We start from the raw sequence: 18,268 nt of genomic DNA on the forward strand, positions 1-18,268 counted from the left end.
TGCCTTTTTGTTCTCTCCTTGAATTGCACAGAGTAAAACAGTTCAGGCTCACAGCCAAGCCCAAAGGTACTGACAGCAAAAACCCCTCTTGAATAAGCAGGGCAGGGATTGGACTTTGAATCTTACAAGAGTATCCTAACCAGAAGGTAAATGTTTATTTAGAGCCCTGATATCTTTATTGTTCCACTTAGGTTTTTAATGAAGTTTTTGACAGAAAACCACTTCACCTGAAATATTGCTTGTAAAAGCTAATGTGCCACACTCCATTAGGTTAAATAAATATTAAATATTTTGTGTCACCAACCTTGTAGGAAATATAGTGATACCTGAATGAATTAAATTTTGAATTTATTGAGTAAAAAACTTTGAAGAAGTTTACTAATGAAATTTACACTCTAATCTGCTGCAGTGGTGAGGAAGACATGGAGGCCTTGGTTTTATTTCTCCCACAGAAATAACAGCTATATGGAAATGTCATTTTTCTGATCAGAAATAACATAGAGAACATTTCTACACATCTGCCTTGTTCTGCAAAGTAGTCTTCCAGTAAAAAAAGGATTTTAATTTCTAAAGTAACAACATCTGGAGCACCATCTACTATTTTACTGATAATTTTACTGATATGTAAATGTAAAGAACATTTATAAACAGTTAGGGATATTTGGCTGATAAAAAAGCAACTGCTGTGTAAGTTTGACACTAAAAAATTAATTTAGAAACTGTGAGGTAAAGACTATTGTAATGACTTCCAGGGGTTGTGGAATATAAGATCTATTTTCATGTACTGCTGTTTTATGTCTTCATACACCACTTTTAATAGGAAATAAGGCATTCAGCAAACTGTTCTCACTCAAAAATCAAGTTTCATGTTCAGAGCAATTTATGAATTTTCTGTAACTTTAATCCAAGAATATCATTCCAAAGTGCATATGCCCAGCATAAAACTCTGCAGGACAAATTTTGTTGTGCTGCTATGTATAATACTTAGGGGATAAACCCACAAGAGTTATTTCTATTTTATATCAGAAAAACTGTATGACTAGGGCAACTGAGAGTGTTAAAACTGTCTCTCAGCCACACTGAATTGTCAATGGCAACGTGTGAATACTTTGAGGAAAACAAAAAGTTTATGTCATGACATTGTAGGCTCATCTAATTGCTCACTGATTAACAAGAGCAACCAGAATTCTGAGTTGGAAAAACTGAAGTGGTACAAGTGGTACAAACCTGAAGTTATGATCCACAGAGTAGATCAGAGAGCACTGTGTATAAGTAGTGGCTTTATTTCTAGCTACATCTTTAATGACAGCACTGAACCTCATAGAAATCCTACACATCATTTCATCCCCAGTCTGGGCTGTATGCAAAGAAAAAAATAGTTTGAATTTTTCATTTCAAGACCATGAACATAATTAAAACTTTGTGTTGAGAGTAACAGGACATCTCTGCATGTATGTGGGTAAATGCAGGCTTTGGGGGCAGGGGCAGGTGAATCACTGCATCCTAAGAAAACAATCTTACACTACAGCATTAATACGTTTAAGTATTTCAAGGAAATAAGCTTTAAGTGCTACATATTGTAACAGATTGGAATGTGTAGACTTACAGTATTAGATGGTCATAATCCCCCCAGTGCAAGGCTGATTGCAGGGGTAGCAAGAGTTGGCTAATCCTTTTGGGCCAATGGCATAAAACAAGGATTAGTTTTTCATTTACTGCAACTGAGTGGGTCATTAGGATCCAAAGACACTAATGAGCCTGAACAGGCAATTGGATTCTGGTTTCAAAGTTCTGGGCTAGTTTGAAAGGAGATTGATTGTGTCTTTTAATGATTTAAAACATGATGTTTTGGTGACCTTTTGCCTGAGAAAAATGAATGAAGGATGTAACGGTGGAACACAAACCTGGAATGCTGACTTTTTTCCTCCTGAGACTTGAGTTGTTGCCAGATTCGTTGCCTTAGAGGCTGAATGGCTCATTTAGAAATATCTCTGCTGCCTTGCTTTTATGTTCTGCTCTTGATGTCTCCGGAGTTGACACAAGTCACATGCAATCAAGTCTCTATTCCTGGTGGACAGGCACTGTCCTAATATTCTCTGACTCACACCCAGGTTGTTTGCAGCTCAGCAGTTCTGCTTCCAGACACATCACTTTTTGTTCTGATGCTAACATCTTGCTGAGAAATTGCCTCTTGGCACGTTGTTTCTTGGATCCTGTACCTTGTTGATTTGATGTGAAGATGATGCTCTTTTTAGCACTTGCAACACGTTACCTTTGGAGAGGTAAATCTTTGCCCTCACCTTGCTACATCACAGATTTTTTTTTTTCAGGAATCACTTGAATTCAGCAGTAATAGGTAGCTTCTTTTTGGTGCCATTCAAATTAAGCAAGGGTATGAAAGAAATATCAAAAGATGCTGATACCATGCTAATAGAATGTTTAGACATACAAAAAAGGAAATACTTTGACTGTTATGACTCCACAGGAGAAATAGTGTCAAAAATTTTAATAACATGGACTTAATTTTCTGTATCATACCACAGTCCACAAAGCATCCATAAAGTTATTTCATACAGCACAGGACTTTATCCAACATCCTTTGAGGCTTGGCTTGGGGAAGGGAAAGAAGTAGAGGATCAAGTTACAAAAAGTTCTTGCTAGTGGGGAACCAGCAGTTCGGACTGGTGGGAAGCTTGGAAGCTGACAGTCCAGACTGAAACTCACTTTGGAGCCTGCAGTTCTCATCTGCTCCCTTCTGCCAGAGCAGGACTGCCTTGAGCTAAGTGTGGTCTCTTGCTGCTCTCTTCTCTTTCTTGAGGCACATGTGTGGCAAGTTTGAACTGTTTCCATAAAATTCCTGATGCTGTGGTCAGTGATTTTGCTCACTGCCACAGCTGCAAAGGGCTCCTGACCAGAAATTATGGGTAAAAAGTGGTTAAAAATGTTTCTTAACGATTACAAAACCCCTGGAAGTGCCGTTTCCATTGCATTCCAGGGAGGTGCCAAGACCCTGAAGCACTCCAGCCATCATCCAAGCTGTACAATACAATTTCAAACCCTGCTACATGGGCTTAAAAAATCCTTGGGCACAATGCATTCTTCAAGGTGGTTTTTTTTTCTTGGGAATGAGCACCACCACTCGTGTATTTCACTCCACATACATTGAAGGAGTCATCATAGGCAGCTGCTTATTTATTTTTTTTCCCTCACAGTTGGAAAAGGCTCTTGTGAAACATGCAGGTTGTTACCAGTATCATCTTTAGTGAGGAGGTGTTAAACCAAGGCCTGAGCACCTCTGCTCGGTGCACACCCAGTGTTGCCACTGCTGCTGTTTTGTTGAATTAGAGTGATGCAGATCCATGGTTCTTAGACTTTTTTAAAATTTTTCTTCTTGACCTAATTCTTGTGACCTGTCATCAGAAACTAAAGAGCAGTAGGGTTCTGATAAATAAAAGGATATAAATCACAGAATTACATGGAAATTAAACCACTGAATTAAATTACATGGAAATCACCACTGAACTTCAGGGGTGCTTTTGAACCTAGGTTGGCCATCCAGCCAAAGCACTTAAAATAAGCTGGTTCTGTGAAGTAGGTCATGACTTCATGTAAACCTCCACTTCATCTGAGATTATGCTCTTCCCAGCATTCTAAAAAATAGATCTTTAATAAATTTCTAGCATAGGAGAAACATTCTGATCACTTAAACAGGGGGATTAATGTTTGATTAATCTGTTCTCTCAGAGATGTCAAAATTACCAGTTGTAGTGACAAGTTTTGGAAGAATTGTTAGAAGATCCAATACTTGGGTGGACAGAAGAGATGAATTCTCCAGATCTTTCTTTTAAATAGTGCTGAGATATTCTTGTTGCTTATCAATATGACACTTGGAATATTTGTCTTGTGTTGCATTGCAATTATATATAGTCCTTAGGTGAGTTTTGCCACATTATCACAGTCATTGAACATCCATAATCCTCATTAACATAACAATGAACAGAGTTTGGGGTCAGATTGTTCTAAAGCAGAAAAATTCCAGTGTTGCCAGAATTTCCTTGGAATTACCTTGGGAGTCTCTGTGATCCAGAGCAGAAGCAGAGGATCAGAGTGTCAGGCACAAGTCTTTTTTTGGTGTGTGAATGCCTTGTTTCCATTTCCAGCAGTGTAGGGCTGGCAGCAGCATACGCTGCCCTGAATGTTTATCACAGCTAGCTCACATATTGCAGTGTCAATATTTTATCACAAAACACTTTACAACACAAAAAGGAAGGGGGAAAAAAAAAAAAAGAAGGATGCTCCAGTGGATGCTGTATATGTTTCAGATTCTCTGTTGAGTTTTATCTGAGCTGACATTACTGGAATAAAGTAGATCGTCAAAGGCTGGGCAGAGTGCTTTTATCATTTGCAAGTATTGGCATAGAGTAAAATAATGATTCAAATTTCTGTTTTCTGTCTTTTGCGGATTACTCTGTCAGTTACAGTGATGCTTTTGACAAGGGAGTGCTGCTGGGTTAGTGATTTCTTCCAGAGCTTCAGAAACAGTGAAGTTATCTGTTATCATCATCAGATCAAGCCTGACAGTTGACAGTCAGTGCTTACATATTGCCTTTGTGAATTACAAAATGAAGTTAGGAGCAGCAAATGCGTGTCTCCACCTTTACAAGACTAATTCCATGGGATTATATGCCATCTACTTATATCCAGACTTGCTAAAATTTTTGCTAGCAGTTAAGTTGTGCAGAACAACTTCAGATAAGATATTGTTTGGATTTGATGGGTGGTTTTTAGTTTGTTTTGCTTTTTATTGTTTTGCTTTTTTAGGCAGGGAAAGTTCTACACTGAGAAAATCTCTTGAAAGCTTGTGGTGTTATGGAAATATTTAGATCTCTACAAGTTCCTGAGTGGAAGCTGTTTTTAAAACAGCTGTGGGCTTCTATTACCTGTTTTTGCCACGTGCCACAGTACAGTGACTGTCACCAGTGTAGCTTTCTAACCTAATGATCCACACAGAAAATATTTTACTGTACATGAAATATCCCCAGCTGAAGCACTGCTCCTTATAGAGACAGTTCTGTCACTGAGGTTGTAATATGAATCCAGTTAAATTGATGTACCAGCACACTGCAAGGGCACGTAGTGATGGAACAAGGAGGAGGGGCCTTAAGCTGAAGGAGGGTAGATTTTGATTAAATATTAGGAAGAAATTCTTTACCCTGAGGCTAGAGAGGCACTGGAACAGTTTGCCTGAAGCAGCTGTGGAGCATCATCCCTGGAGTTGCTCAAGGCCAGGTTGGATGGGATTTACGTGGTCTAGTGGAAGGTGTCCCTGCCCATGGCAGGGGGTTGGAACTAGATGGTCTTCAAGATTCCTTCCAAGCCAAACCATTCCATTATTCTTTGACTCTATATTGAAAGGGAGAGATAACAATAATTTAATTATTGCAGTCTAAAATAGCTAATAATAAAATAGTTAATAATAATAGCTAACAATAAAATAGCTACAATTCACTCACATGACAAAATGATAAATAGGTATCAAGGCACACAACTGACTGCCTTGTGCTCATTTGGAATGTAGACCTGTGGAGCTGTAAAGTATAATCAGTGTGGCTGAGGTCTGGGCAAGAGAAAACTAGAGCCACTGCTGGATCATATTCATAAATGTGGCTGAGATTTCAGGAAACATGTAATAAATAAACTAAAAAAACTAAGTAAAACTTAGTTTTATGCAATCAGCTGTTCCTAAATAAAATAATTAGCTGACTTTTTTAATCACTATAAGTGAGAACTGCATTAATTTTGTGTACATACTCCTAGTTGGGAAAACATCACTGCTGTTATGATTGACAGATTGTTTTGTGAGCAATACTTCCCATTCCCCATCAGTGGAAATAGGGATGTGTCTGAATTACTGTGCAGTTATAGCTGGGAGAGCCATGCAGTAATTATCATTTATATTAGAGTGCCCACAGGGCACAGCTTCGTTTAGGGCCTCATTGTGTTACACACAGTGAAAGAGTCCAGGCCTTAAACATTTTACAGTTTAAAAAGACTGGCAGACAATGAAGGGCTGGATGATAAAATGCTGACTGCTTCCCAAAAGTTCTAAGCAACTTGACTGGAAATCAAATGTGATCAGTGCCTTGCAATACCAGTCAGTCTGAGCTGTGTAGAATCCATTAAAAAGAAAGTATCAATTAAAGTAGTAAAGAATAAACAATCCCCACTAGTTTCATAGCATTTGCAGAAGGAAGAAAGCCTTAAACTAAATTCTAAGCCTTTGGAAATTGTGTTAGTTGGAAATAAAATGGAATTCCTCTCATTGGCCGGATTTTGTTAGGATATTTCAGGAAGGCACTACGCACCAAATTCAAACCAGGCCATTTCCACTAGATCAATGTTCCTGACGAGCAGTGCAATGAGCAGAGTTGTCATCAGGAACTTAAGCTGGGAGAAATTTATAAAATCTGAAAACCAGCAGCTTTCAAAGTGTTGAATGTCCTTTCAAGTGCTTGTCAGTCTAGGAAGATGGTGAAAGAACAAATCTGATGAGGGAAAGAGAGGCAAATGGCAAGAAGGAAAAAGTTGTAGGGGAAAAAAGAGACAGACTGACAATTAGTGCCTGAGATGTAACACATTTCCTCCTGCTTGCCTCAAGACTGTAGCAAGACTTTAGGCAGGATTGATCAATGTCTGCATGTTTCAGTGCTTTCAGAGATGGATTCAAGCAGGGGAAGGTGGATCTGTGGCTCTGGTGCACGTCCCCAGCCCTTGGCATATTTCCTTTAATCCGGGGCTGCAGCAACAGCTCCTGTGCAGGACGGTGTCAGTCGCAGCACGAAGGACTCCAGGCAGCCCCAAGATGCCAGGTCAGTGCCCTGGGAAACCAGCCTTGTTTTTCTTATCATAAATACTGGCTCTGTTGGGGCCATTTTGATTGCCATTACTCCAGTCAGCACTGCAGCTTCTGGCAGCTGCTGAGGGAGGTGGAAAGGAGGCCGCCCATATGGCGAGCGCATGGTACCAAAGGTGCCTCAGCGTTTGGGAAGATCCCTGCAAATGTCACTGGTGGGTCACTTAAGGCCTGACTTTATTTCAGCAAAGTCAATAGGGATTTTGGCATTTATTAGTAGGAGCAGAAACAAAACCTTAATCCCTGGTAATTCTGTTTGTATTACATTATATGCAGTGTCACAGATGTGCACAGGATACTGTGAAAAACACGGGGTCATATGCTGTTGTCACTTGCTCTCCCAAAACAATGGGACTGAAGCCAGAGTGGACCTGCAGGAAGGCAGTCTTGGGCCACTCCTTTAGGCCACCAGTTTAATTTTTTTTCCATCCTCTGGGAGAAAAAAATACATTTTGGGGAAGTAGGTGTGTGTCACTAAGCTTACTGATGCCACCTCCAGCCTCACTGCTGGTGTGCTCTCAAGATGCTGAGAGTATCACTTGGATACAACCACTTGGATCCAATCACTTGGATGCAACCTTAGTTCCTGCATGTGTTGTAAGATCTGGAGCAGAATGACAGACACAAAGTGAAGGCAGGGGCATTGAGACAGAGCTTCAAGCAGGGGAGGACAAGCAGGAAAATACAAAATAAGCAAGAAAGCGGGATATGAGAAAAAGAACAGGATCATGAAGCGTGAAGAAGGAACACTGTGTGGGAAAATAGATCCCCAAATGGGCCCTGTTAATTCCAGCTGAGTCACTGTTCTTTGACCCAAATGCTTTATCTCCTCAGTGTCTCCTCCCTGCTGCGTGCTGGCTCCAGCGAGTGCTGGGCACCACTCTGAGGACGTGGCCAAATCCTGCCAGGCAGGCACCTCTGCTTTCCTACTGCTTTTGCAGCTTATTGTGAGGACCTCAATGGCTGATTACATCAACTTAGATGGGCAGTGATCTGAGGAGATGCTGAAGTAAAGACACAGCAAGTAAAACTATTGCTGAGACAGTCAGGAGCAAAGAAATGTGGAAACCCTGGTGCAGAAATGCCCGAGTGTCTGTGTGCTCCCACTTATGTAACTCCTCTGCTGTGCAAAGTGCCAGCCCTGGCACTCAGCACTGCCACTGGCCTGGCCTGACCAAGGCATAAAGTATCTTTTCATTTGTGCTTGCTGACAACGTGCCCTGTTGTTCTGCAGAGCTGACCTGGGCTGGCCAAAGCGGCCGCTCTTGGTTTGTGAAGTGGGCTGCACTTAATCCAGGCACTGCTCCAGCCCCGCAGGCTCCATGGAAATGAATTGCTGCAGCTGAGCTGCTGACATGCTGCAGAACAGGACCTGTGGCTGGCCAGCTTCTTGGATATACTCTTGGGGATGCAAGGACACCTAGAGCATTACAAACGGAGGATGCCCCTGTCACTGGGGTGGGATTCTTGTAAAGGATGGAGCCAAACCCCTGAACTCGGAGCTCACTTCTTTCTCCATCTCTTTGTGACAGCCAGAGTTACCTGCTGAACTCCAACACATCATTTTGTTGAGACAGCTGTCCATAGCGGCAATATTTATCAGGTGATAAATCTGTTTTGTATGAAGGGTTTGTTTAATAAGAAGTCAAGTGTTAACTGAGTCTGGTTGCACTCCAGAGCCAGGGAAAGCACAAGTTTCTTTTCAGCTTTGTTCCCCTTGCTGGTACTTACAGCCTGGTACAAGCACCACTCACACGCTCCTGTGTCTGGCAAATTTGGCCATTTGTGTCCTTATGAGCACAAGAACTTTGTTTTCATAAACTGAATGTGTGCAAGCAGAGGTGTGTGCACATGGAAGCAGCACAATCCCTGTTCCACACCCACTTCAGCTGTCAGCCTCCTGCTTCCCAAAGCACATGTGGGTCTAGAAAGTGTGGAATCAGTGCAGAGTCCAAATAAACTGCTGATGGATTTAAGCCACTAACAGAACCCCAGAATGGCTTGGGTTGGAAGGGACCTTAAAGATGATCTAAAGACAATTCTAACAGCCCTGCCATGGGCAGGGACACCTTTCACTAGAGCAGGTTGTTGGAAGCCCCATCCAGCTTGGCCTGGCACACTTCAAGGGATGGGGCATTGACATCCTGGTGTGCTAGTGCCATTAAATAAACTTATAACTGGAACAGCTATAAACACCATGTCACCGTTTCTGGGGTCAGTCTTATTTTATTTAGGTCAATGGCAAATCTCTAAATTTATTTGTTTTATGTATCCTCTGGAGAGCTGGGCCTGTCTCTGGACAGTCTCCCAACATCTCGTGTTTTCAAAGGGCATAAAAATTAACATGTTAATAATGGCTTTGCCACCTTCATTTTTATTTTTATGTGCTACAAGGTCCACACATTTTTTGAACACTTCCAGGAATGGTGATTCCACAGCTTCCCTGGGCAGGCTGTTCCAATACTTTTATTAGACTGAACAAGTGGGAAAATAAGCTAAGTTGGTTAATTTGATGTAATTTCAGTTGTGATGATGCATATTTTGGTTGTTTGAGCTGCATGTTGAACAGGGTACAATAGATCTTTTCCTGGAAGCAAGCTGAGTGTCTCTTACATAAAGGCTTATCCTCTGAGCATGAAGTCATAATTCTGATAAAGCTGAATTATGATCTTAATAATGCACAAACATGATTCACCCCAGGATTCCACTGAAAAAGACCCATATGCCACTGAAATGCCACAGTCATAGAACATTCATGGGGAAGAAATACTGCGAATCTGTGCTGAGCTTTTAGCTCCAGGAGTTTCAGGTGAAAACCTGCTGCAAGCAATTCTAAGTTTTGGTTGAGAAAAATATTTTGGGTTTTATTTTTATTCACCAGGAGCACAGTCCTTCCTTCCAGGGAAGACATGGTCCTTCTAAAGCTGCTGGCTTTAGAAGAAGAGCCAACACTGTTCACTTGGATGTTTAAGGTGTGCATTCATGCTGGGGCTCTTCCCTTTCTGAGCACTTGGAGCTGCTGTGGGAGCTGTGGGCAGGAGTCTGGCCACATCAGCTTTTTGTTACAGCACCAGACTCTCAGAAAGGACCCCGCTCTCCCCAGCAAGTAAATTCTGATAATAGAACACACTAAAGATGATGATCACTGTTAGACCACATCTCTGGGTCTTTATTTCCTTTCTTTGATCAGGGAAGATATTTTGCTAATGCTGATGGTGTGTTTGAGCCACTCACCTTCCCATGCTGTAATGGAAAGACTGGATCACCCAGCATCCAAACCTCAGCTGGGAAGGCAGAAAAAACCCCAATTCCCAGCATCTTCAGTATTCAAGATACAAGATTTATTGACTATTTTCTCTTATATCTCAACATTCATCCCTTGTGCCAGAACATCTCTGAACTGGTCTCTTCTTAGCCCCACAGATGCTGCTTCCAAGAGCAGCTCACCTCATGCATGTGCAAAACAAACCAGATTCAGCTCTGCTTTCATTGTGCTTTGTGTGTGTGCTTGTGACATCATTTAAATAAGCTTATCCTGCTCAGAAAGAAAAAAAAAAGCATTCCTACCACAGTTTAGGTAAACCAAGCAATTATTCTGTTACTAAGTGTAATTAATGCCTAATGATTTGCTTTGATTAATAGGACAATCAGCATCTGCTCCTAGAAATAGGGATTAGTAACCCAAGCCATCTCTAGCATTAGAAGGTAGGGGGTCCTTTTGTACTAAACCCTATTTTTCTACATTCATCTGCAAGCAGGAAAGCCTGTGCTATATTCTAAAAGCAGAATAAAGGAAAGGTAGTATATTTTTGAAAAAAAAAATTGAAAAAGCTTTATAATGCTCTGATGAATTTGTGATTTTTGAGTGACATCAGTGCATCTCCATCCTTTAAGAAAGAAATTACTCTGATCTAGTTCTCTGATAATTTTACAAGCAAAGTTACAGCCAAAACATTTAAGATTTTGCATCTGCTAGGCTGGAGCAGCAAGCTGAACTAAATAACAACCTATGTTTGATATTTCTGTGAGGCTGATTACTGCTGAATATTCCCAGTATAGGAAGTAATAAAATGTTATTTTATATACATGATGTTAATTTTTCTAAATCTCCTGATCAGTTTATCTTTTTTTCTCCTCTCTGTGACTGAAGAACCACAAGACACAACGCAGCTGCAAGGCTAATCATTCTTTAGCATCTTTATTGATCCTGGAGACAGAGCTGGAGTGGGGTTAGGTCCAAGCACTAATCCAATCGTATAACAGACATCCCCATATGGTGAGTCCCCAGCTTTGCCTTAAGCCAATCAATAATCACTTTGACAAAGGAAAATATATTTGGATATTTTTTTCCCCCTGTGGAAAAGCTGGGCTCTGAATGCTCCATCTAGCAAGTGTTCTGAACTTCTCAGTCACTTCTGAAACAGAGCGTGCAATGATTGGTAGATAACCAAGGGAATGGTCTCATTTCTGGGATTAGTACAGAGCCAAGGACAGAATTAACTCGAAACACACTTCTTGCTTATAAAAGCTTTAAAAAGAGACTGAAAACCTTGTAATTGAGTTGGGCTTTCTTTTTAATATAGAAATGCCCTTGAACAAACAATGTCAATTGGAGCTGTTGAACTTGGGAAGTGTGTGAGGCTCACCTGGAGGCTTTTCCTCACTACTCAGGGTTTGGACAATAGAAGAACACAGACAGGGTCTGTAGTGGGCACCTGGTAAGACCTTGGTTTATTTCATTTACTGAAGTTTTCACAGGAATGTTCATCTGCTGTGAGGTGTGCAGTGCTGAATGCAGTGAAGAGACACCATAAATGCCAACTTTTCATGTGCCTCTGCTTCAGCTCCCCCCGAGTCTGGCTGCTTGGGGGCTGCCGCCTGTGTTTGCTCTTAGGCCACACAAACACCAGCTCCTCTGTGTTCAGAAAGTGGATTTCCAATCCTCTTGCACAGAAATTCATGCTGCAGTTGCAGAAGGACTCTGCCAGGTCAGGACTGGTGGTGAAGGGTGATGGCTGAAGATCAAACACTCCCTGAAGGTTCAGGTTAATCCAGGGATTAATTCTCTGCTGCTAAAACTTCAATATTCAGAATGAACTGCCTTTGGCCACATGGGAGCTGAACCAAAAGGACAACACATGGACAGTTATAGGTACTTTTCCCCAGCAGGTCTTTAAATTAGAGAATCTAAACACCAGCAATCTAAACACCAAGCACTCGAGATGTCAGAAAGTTCTTTGTAAGCCACAATACTGCAAAGTAGGAACCCAGCAAAAATAACCTGCCTATGAGATGATAAAATCCAGCTTCTGGGCAAAGTCTTTCCTGAGCTTTCTCCAGCTGGAGGATGAGACTGTTCAGGTGTATGTTCTCCAGTGGGTCCTGCATTCCTCATTGCACTGTGGTGCATTTTTAAACTTTTGCTTATAATTAGAGCTGCTTTGGGATTGATCTTGACAGAAAATTGAAGTGGGTTTTTGTTCAGAAATGTCACAGGAAGTAAATTAATGGAGAGATGCCCAAGGTATTAAAAGATATGAAGTCCCACATTTCAATGGAGAGAAATTCTCATGTATATTCCAGTGCAATGTTTGAAATATAAAAGCAGAGACAAAACATCCCTGGTGTTTCTTTCCTCCCTTGATTTCCATCTTTCACCAGCCTATTCTCTTTGCAGGTTGGTGAGTGGCTGTTGCTAAATATATGCATAATAGTGAAAACCACTACATAATACAATGCATTGAAGAAAGGTCTTGCCAGGCTTCTAGGTCAAGGGAAAGAATATATCTTTCTTCCCTGGTTAGCTTATCTGCCCATTTGTCTCCTTTTGCTTTATGAAAGAGCTGATGGGGAAGGTCTCCAGCTGATGGAGCTATTCAGAAAAAGAACTGACATTTTGAATCAAAATTCAGGCTGCCTCCAAACCTCGTGTCCCTGGTGCTATTAAACAATAAAAAAATATAATGAAATTCATATTTACTCTGAAAACAGAAGGTACACAGGTATTTGATTTCAGAAAACCCAGGTAATTGACTTAGAAATGAAATCTGTGACAGATGGCTGCGGAATGGATGATTTAGGTAGAACACGAAAAAAAGTAATGCTTAAACCTTTGGGAAGAAGAGACAAGAGCCAACAGCAGGCAGAAGCACTGCTGTTTGCACTCTTATTCTATAGAGAAGTGCAGAGAAAAGTGGGGGGAAAGGCATGGAAAAGGATCCCCACTTCACCACAGTCCACCACTGGGGTCACAAACAGTGTGGTGACAGACTCAGGCTCAGAGGGGCTCCCAGCACAGCACACAGCCAGTCCCCACATGCCAGTGGCTGTCCCTGCCTGCCTCTCTGACATTGACAGGGATTTGAACACCCCCAGGGTGTTAAATTTGCACCTTCAGCTTGTTTAACACCTTTATTGTGTGGCAGTGAGGGCTTGGGTGACATTGAGAAGATATTTTACCCCACTCTGTGGGTAAAATTTGAAAGTTAGAGAGAAAAGTTGGAGGGAAAAAAAAGAGAGAAAGTTAGTAGATCTAAATCAATGGCACAGGTTTGCCTGATTTATGCCCAGATTCCTTTTTTGCCTCAAGCCTTTTCATCAGTTTAAGCCTGACTCTGAGATAAATCCCTCACTGCTTGAGAGCCTTCTGGAGATCAGCAGAGAAAACAACTCAAGTTGCATGAAAAGCCATCCACATGGATGGTTCAAAAGAAGCTGGGGATAAGCATCCCCAAAACCCAAAGCTGTCAATTATTGTGGAAAAAAGGTCTCCTCAGAGTCTTGGAAATGGTCTTTCAGACCAGCAGGTTAAGTGGTTTTGTCTTGCTGATCTCACCACCTTCACCACATCCCACGTAGTCCTGACACAGATTCTGCTGCCATGGAAATTGTCACAGACCAAGTTCTGTCCCACTCCCCTGATCCTGTGGATGGAACTCCTGAGTAATGTCTCTGTCAGGGTGACTCCTCCATCCCTGGTGCTCAGAGCTGCTCTTTGTAAGATGATTCCTGTGCTGGAACTGATCCTGTTGCACGGCCAGGTAGGAATTAGTGGCGTGTGCTCAAATTCCCAGGTGATGTGTCAGGATGTGGCATTGCCTCTCCCTGTCCAGTCATGGGTGTGTGATCACAGGGGATAGTGCAAGAGCACAAAGCCAGGCAGGTGAAGAAGGGCTTTGTCACCCTTTAAAGTGTCAGTGACAAGATGGCCACGCTGCTGCTACCAGGAGCTGCAATGAGCTGGAACACCACAGGGGCTGGGATAGAAGAATTTAGGTGAAGATCCACAGTCTGCAAAAACCTGTGCATGTCCCACAGAATTTCACACGGTTTGCCACAGCCAATGCTTGTACAGTGCATCTCCAGGCAGGGTAATTCCACAGTGATGACCACAGCCAGGGGTAGTGCAACTTGGAGATGCTTCCTGGCCTCCCACCTAACAGCATCCCTGAGACCTGAGCCCTGCAGCAGGATGAGAAGGATTAGGGAATTGCTGCCATGCCCATGAGATCTCTGATGCTGAGACAGGAGAGCCCCAGAGCAGCAGCAGCTTGTGCAAGCAGAGTGGATGCTGCAGGCTGCTGCTCCTGAGTGAGAATCTGTTGGATTTCTCCTGTTGAAATCCCCCTGTAAAAGCTTTGCTGACTCTGTGCTCTCAGGGATGTGCACTCCCAGCTCCCACCAACACTCACTCAGCTGAACTCATCTGCCTGTTTCCCGACAGGACATCCCAAGGCAGCAGAGCACTGCAGGAAGCTCCATGGCCTTCAGAGGCTGGATAAGAAATGTGATTGAGCTAAAGAGAACTTCAGCACTGCTACAACCACCCTCTGTGCTTCACAAGTGAGGTGACTCCATCAGTTCCTGCCCTGCCTGCCAGCTGCAGGTTTAAAAATCCTCCACCAATACGCATCTTCAAATCTTCCAGGGGCAAAACTTTCCTCTGCAGTCCTCATTGCACCTCTCAGGCTCAAATTCACAAGTACAGGATTCAATGTAGAATCAACACCCACTCAGCACAAAGATCATTCTTGACACTGGAGGAAAAGTTAATGTATGAAGGAATAGAAGAATATGTAATTGGTATTTCCCCAGAGCAGAAAGGAGTGGAGGAATCTGCCACTGCACATCATGCATCTCACTAACAGATCCATATTCCTTGTGCTTAAATATATTCTGGTAGTTCTTATGTATTCCTTGTAGCTCCTAACAATTATATCTGATCTCTTTGTTAGGGACAGAAAATGTAGGCTTAATAGGATGTCAACAGACAAGGAGTAGAAAGTAATTGTCCATTCTGCTATAAATGTGCTATAATCATTTGCCAGAGGGAGAAAAAGTCTAATTGAATGAAAACTCTTGATGGTTTCATTATGCTTCTATTAAGAGGCAGTCAGGCCTCCTGATCCAAATACAAGGCTTAACTCTTCTTTCATTTACATCTGCAAAAAACTGGGGGCAACCACAATGTTACTGATGGATTTGCAGCAACAGAGAGCTGGAGTAAGAGAGCTCAGAGTAAGTCCTGAGCATTTCTGAGTCAAGATGAAATGAAGATATTTACCACACATGTGGCAGAGGAAGAAAAGTTCGATACAAATGATAGCAAAGCTGAATAAAATACCAGAGCTGTTCCCAGAAATGGCAGGAATCAAAATTTGTGCATGTGGAGAAACCAAAGGAAGGGGCTAAATTCTGCCTTTCAAACTGCACTCATAAAAATCCATGCTGATGATTTGCTTATTAGTTATTAAATAAAACTTCCTTTTCTCCATCCTCCCTGACACCCAGTCAGAACAGAGCTGTCGAAATCCTCTTCTGTCTTTGCCAAGATCAGCCCAGCCTTTTACAACCACTCACTAACTCCCCCTGTCTCTGCTGCATCTCACTCGAGCTCCTTGTCCTTGCCTCTGTGCCCTGCATCATTCCAGCTCTCCCCGCATTTTCCATGCCCTATGCACCAACTCTTCTGCACCTTCCCCTCCTGCCACCACTCACAGCCCTCCCCTGGTGCTTCACAAAGTCATCCCCTCACTGATTTCCAATAGTTCTTGAAGACCCCTTTCTTCCATAAAGAAGACCTTCCACCTTAAATAAACAAAACCCTTGGTACCTTCATCCACTCAGCACATGACAGCAGGGACTGCTGCTCCTCCTCTGCATCAGCCTGTCCAAATGGGGGTCTTCAGTGCTGCTGGCTTGTCCCTGCTTCCCCAGCCCATCCACCTCAGTGCCTGCTGTGGAGTCATTTTTGGGCTCTGTGGGATGGCAATGGTGAGCTGCAGAGGGGTCTCACCTGCCCTGTGAGGAAAAACAGAGATTTGGGTGTCTCTGAATCCAGCTGTGGCTCCTGCAGCAGGGCATGGTGGGTGGGAGGGGATCAGGCTAGAAAAGGGTGAGGGGTAGCCATGATTGAGGACTCAGGAAGAAATTCTTCCCTGTGAGGGTGGGAGGCACTGGCACAGCTTTCCCAGAGAAGCTGTGGCTGCCCCGTCCTTGGGAATGTTCAAATCCAGGTCTAATGAGGCTCTGAGCAACCTGGTCTGCTGGAAGCTGTCCCTGCCCATGGAGGGGGGGGGGCGGAATTGGATGGTCTTTGAGGTCTCTTCCAACCCACACCACTCTGATTCCATGATTCTTGGGTCATCCTGGGATATTTGCTGGTCCCCTGCCCTCAGCAGGAAGCCCTCGATGTCTCACCAGCTGCCCACAGACCTCCATGGGACAGGATTTATACCTGGGGACTCCTGGACATAGGAGAATTTTGGGATGTGGCTCATAAGGTCAGGGGCACCCCTAAGCTAAGCTGTTTCAGCAAAACCACTTTCAGCTTGTTTTGACTGATAAATGTCTCTTTTTCCAGCAGGAGCAAGCACTGATTTTTCATGCATTTTAAAGGCTGACTTTTCTTAATTGCCCTTGGTGGGTCTCTGAAGCATCACACACGAGTCCCTGAGGGTCTGCAGGCCACTGAAGGGAGAGTGTTTAGCACTCACTCCCTGGCTTCCTCTGAGCAGGCAAATTATTGAAGCTACCTGGGCAGAGGTGTTTGTGTGAGCTGAGGGTGTGCTCTGGAGGTAGCAAGGAGCAGAGATCTCCCCTGCATGGGGATTTAAAAGTGGTTTTAAAGCCAGACAGCTGCTCCTCATGCTCCCTTGCACACATGCAAGATACTTGTGTAAGCTATAAGACAAAAACAAAAAAAAAAAAAAAAAACCACTGGCCATTATATTGGTTGCAGAGATGATGCTCTGACCAGAATCATCACCTAAAACAGAAAAAAAGGCAAATATCTATATACTCTTAGCAGCAAATCTTTCTGGCCCTCAGCCCTCAGGCTCCCCTGGCATTTATCTGAGTACCTGCCTACCCAGACATCTTGTTGCCTACCAAGTCTTTTGCAGACTGAGAATGCAGCAAAGTTTTGCTTTCCTCCTCCCCTCTCTGGATCTGGCATTCTTTTGGATCTGGTCTGAACTTGTGTCATTCATTACCAGCACCTTTTCAAAGCTCACCTTCAGGGCTCAGCACAATAAACACCTGAGTTGCTTTTGTAAAAAGCTCAGCACTGAAGCGGGTGTTTGGGCATGTCTGACCCGTCACTCTAATTTTTGGAAGGAAAAACCTCACCTTTTCATTGGGTTTGTTTTTGAGGGAACCACACTGTGCTTGGCCCAGCCTCTGGACCTCACTGGCCAGAGGTTTACTGATGTTTTCAATCAAGTCTGAAATGCCAATTTCTTTGCAAATTCTCCTGAGAAGGAGCAGAAGAGAGGCAGGTGAGACCCTGGCTGAGGAAGGACAGGCAGGGTACAGCTGTTTCCCCACGTCCAGATGTGAACATCTGGCCAAGCAGCAACTCAGCTGAGCAGAGGTGAGGTGGGGGAGGCAGAGGGGGCAGAAATTTGGGGGATAAAAGACACACACCCACTGCAGCTGAGACATCACTGCCTCATGTCACAGCATTGCTTCATTATCCTGTGCTGCATTTTTAGCTGCATTTAATTGGCTCATGCATTTGCCTGGACAAACCATTGCATGATTCTTGGATTGTGGATCACAGAATCATTTAGCTTGGCAAAGCCCTACAAGACCATGAAATCCAGCTGTTATCCCAGCACTGACAAGGCCACCACTGACCCATGTCCCCAAGTGCCACATCCACACATCTTTTACACACCTCCAGGGATGGTGACCCCATCACTTCCCTGGCAGACTGTGCCAGTGCTTGACAACCCCTTCATGAAGAAATTTCCCCAAATACCCAAACTAAACCTCCCCTGGCACACCTTGAGGCCATTTCCTCTTGTCCTGTCCCTGGGTACTTGGAAAGAGAGGTTCTGGGAGCTGTAGAGA

Source organism: Pyrgilauda ruficollis, unplaced genomic scaffold (genome assembly GCF_017590135.1).
Source record: "Pyrgilauda ruficollis isolate IOZ18807 unplaced genomic scaffold, ASM1759013v1 scaffold135, whole genome shotgun sequence".
In the NCBI taxonomy this organism is placed as follows: domain Eukaryota; kingdom Metazoa; phylum Chordata; class Aves; order Passeriformes; family Passeridae; genus Pyrgilauda; species Pyrgilauda ruficollis.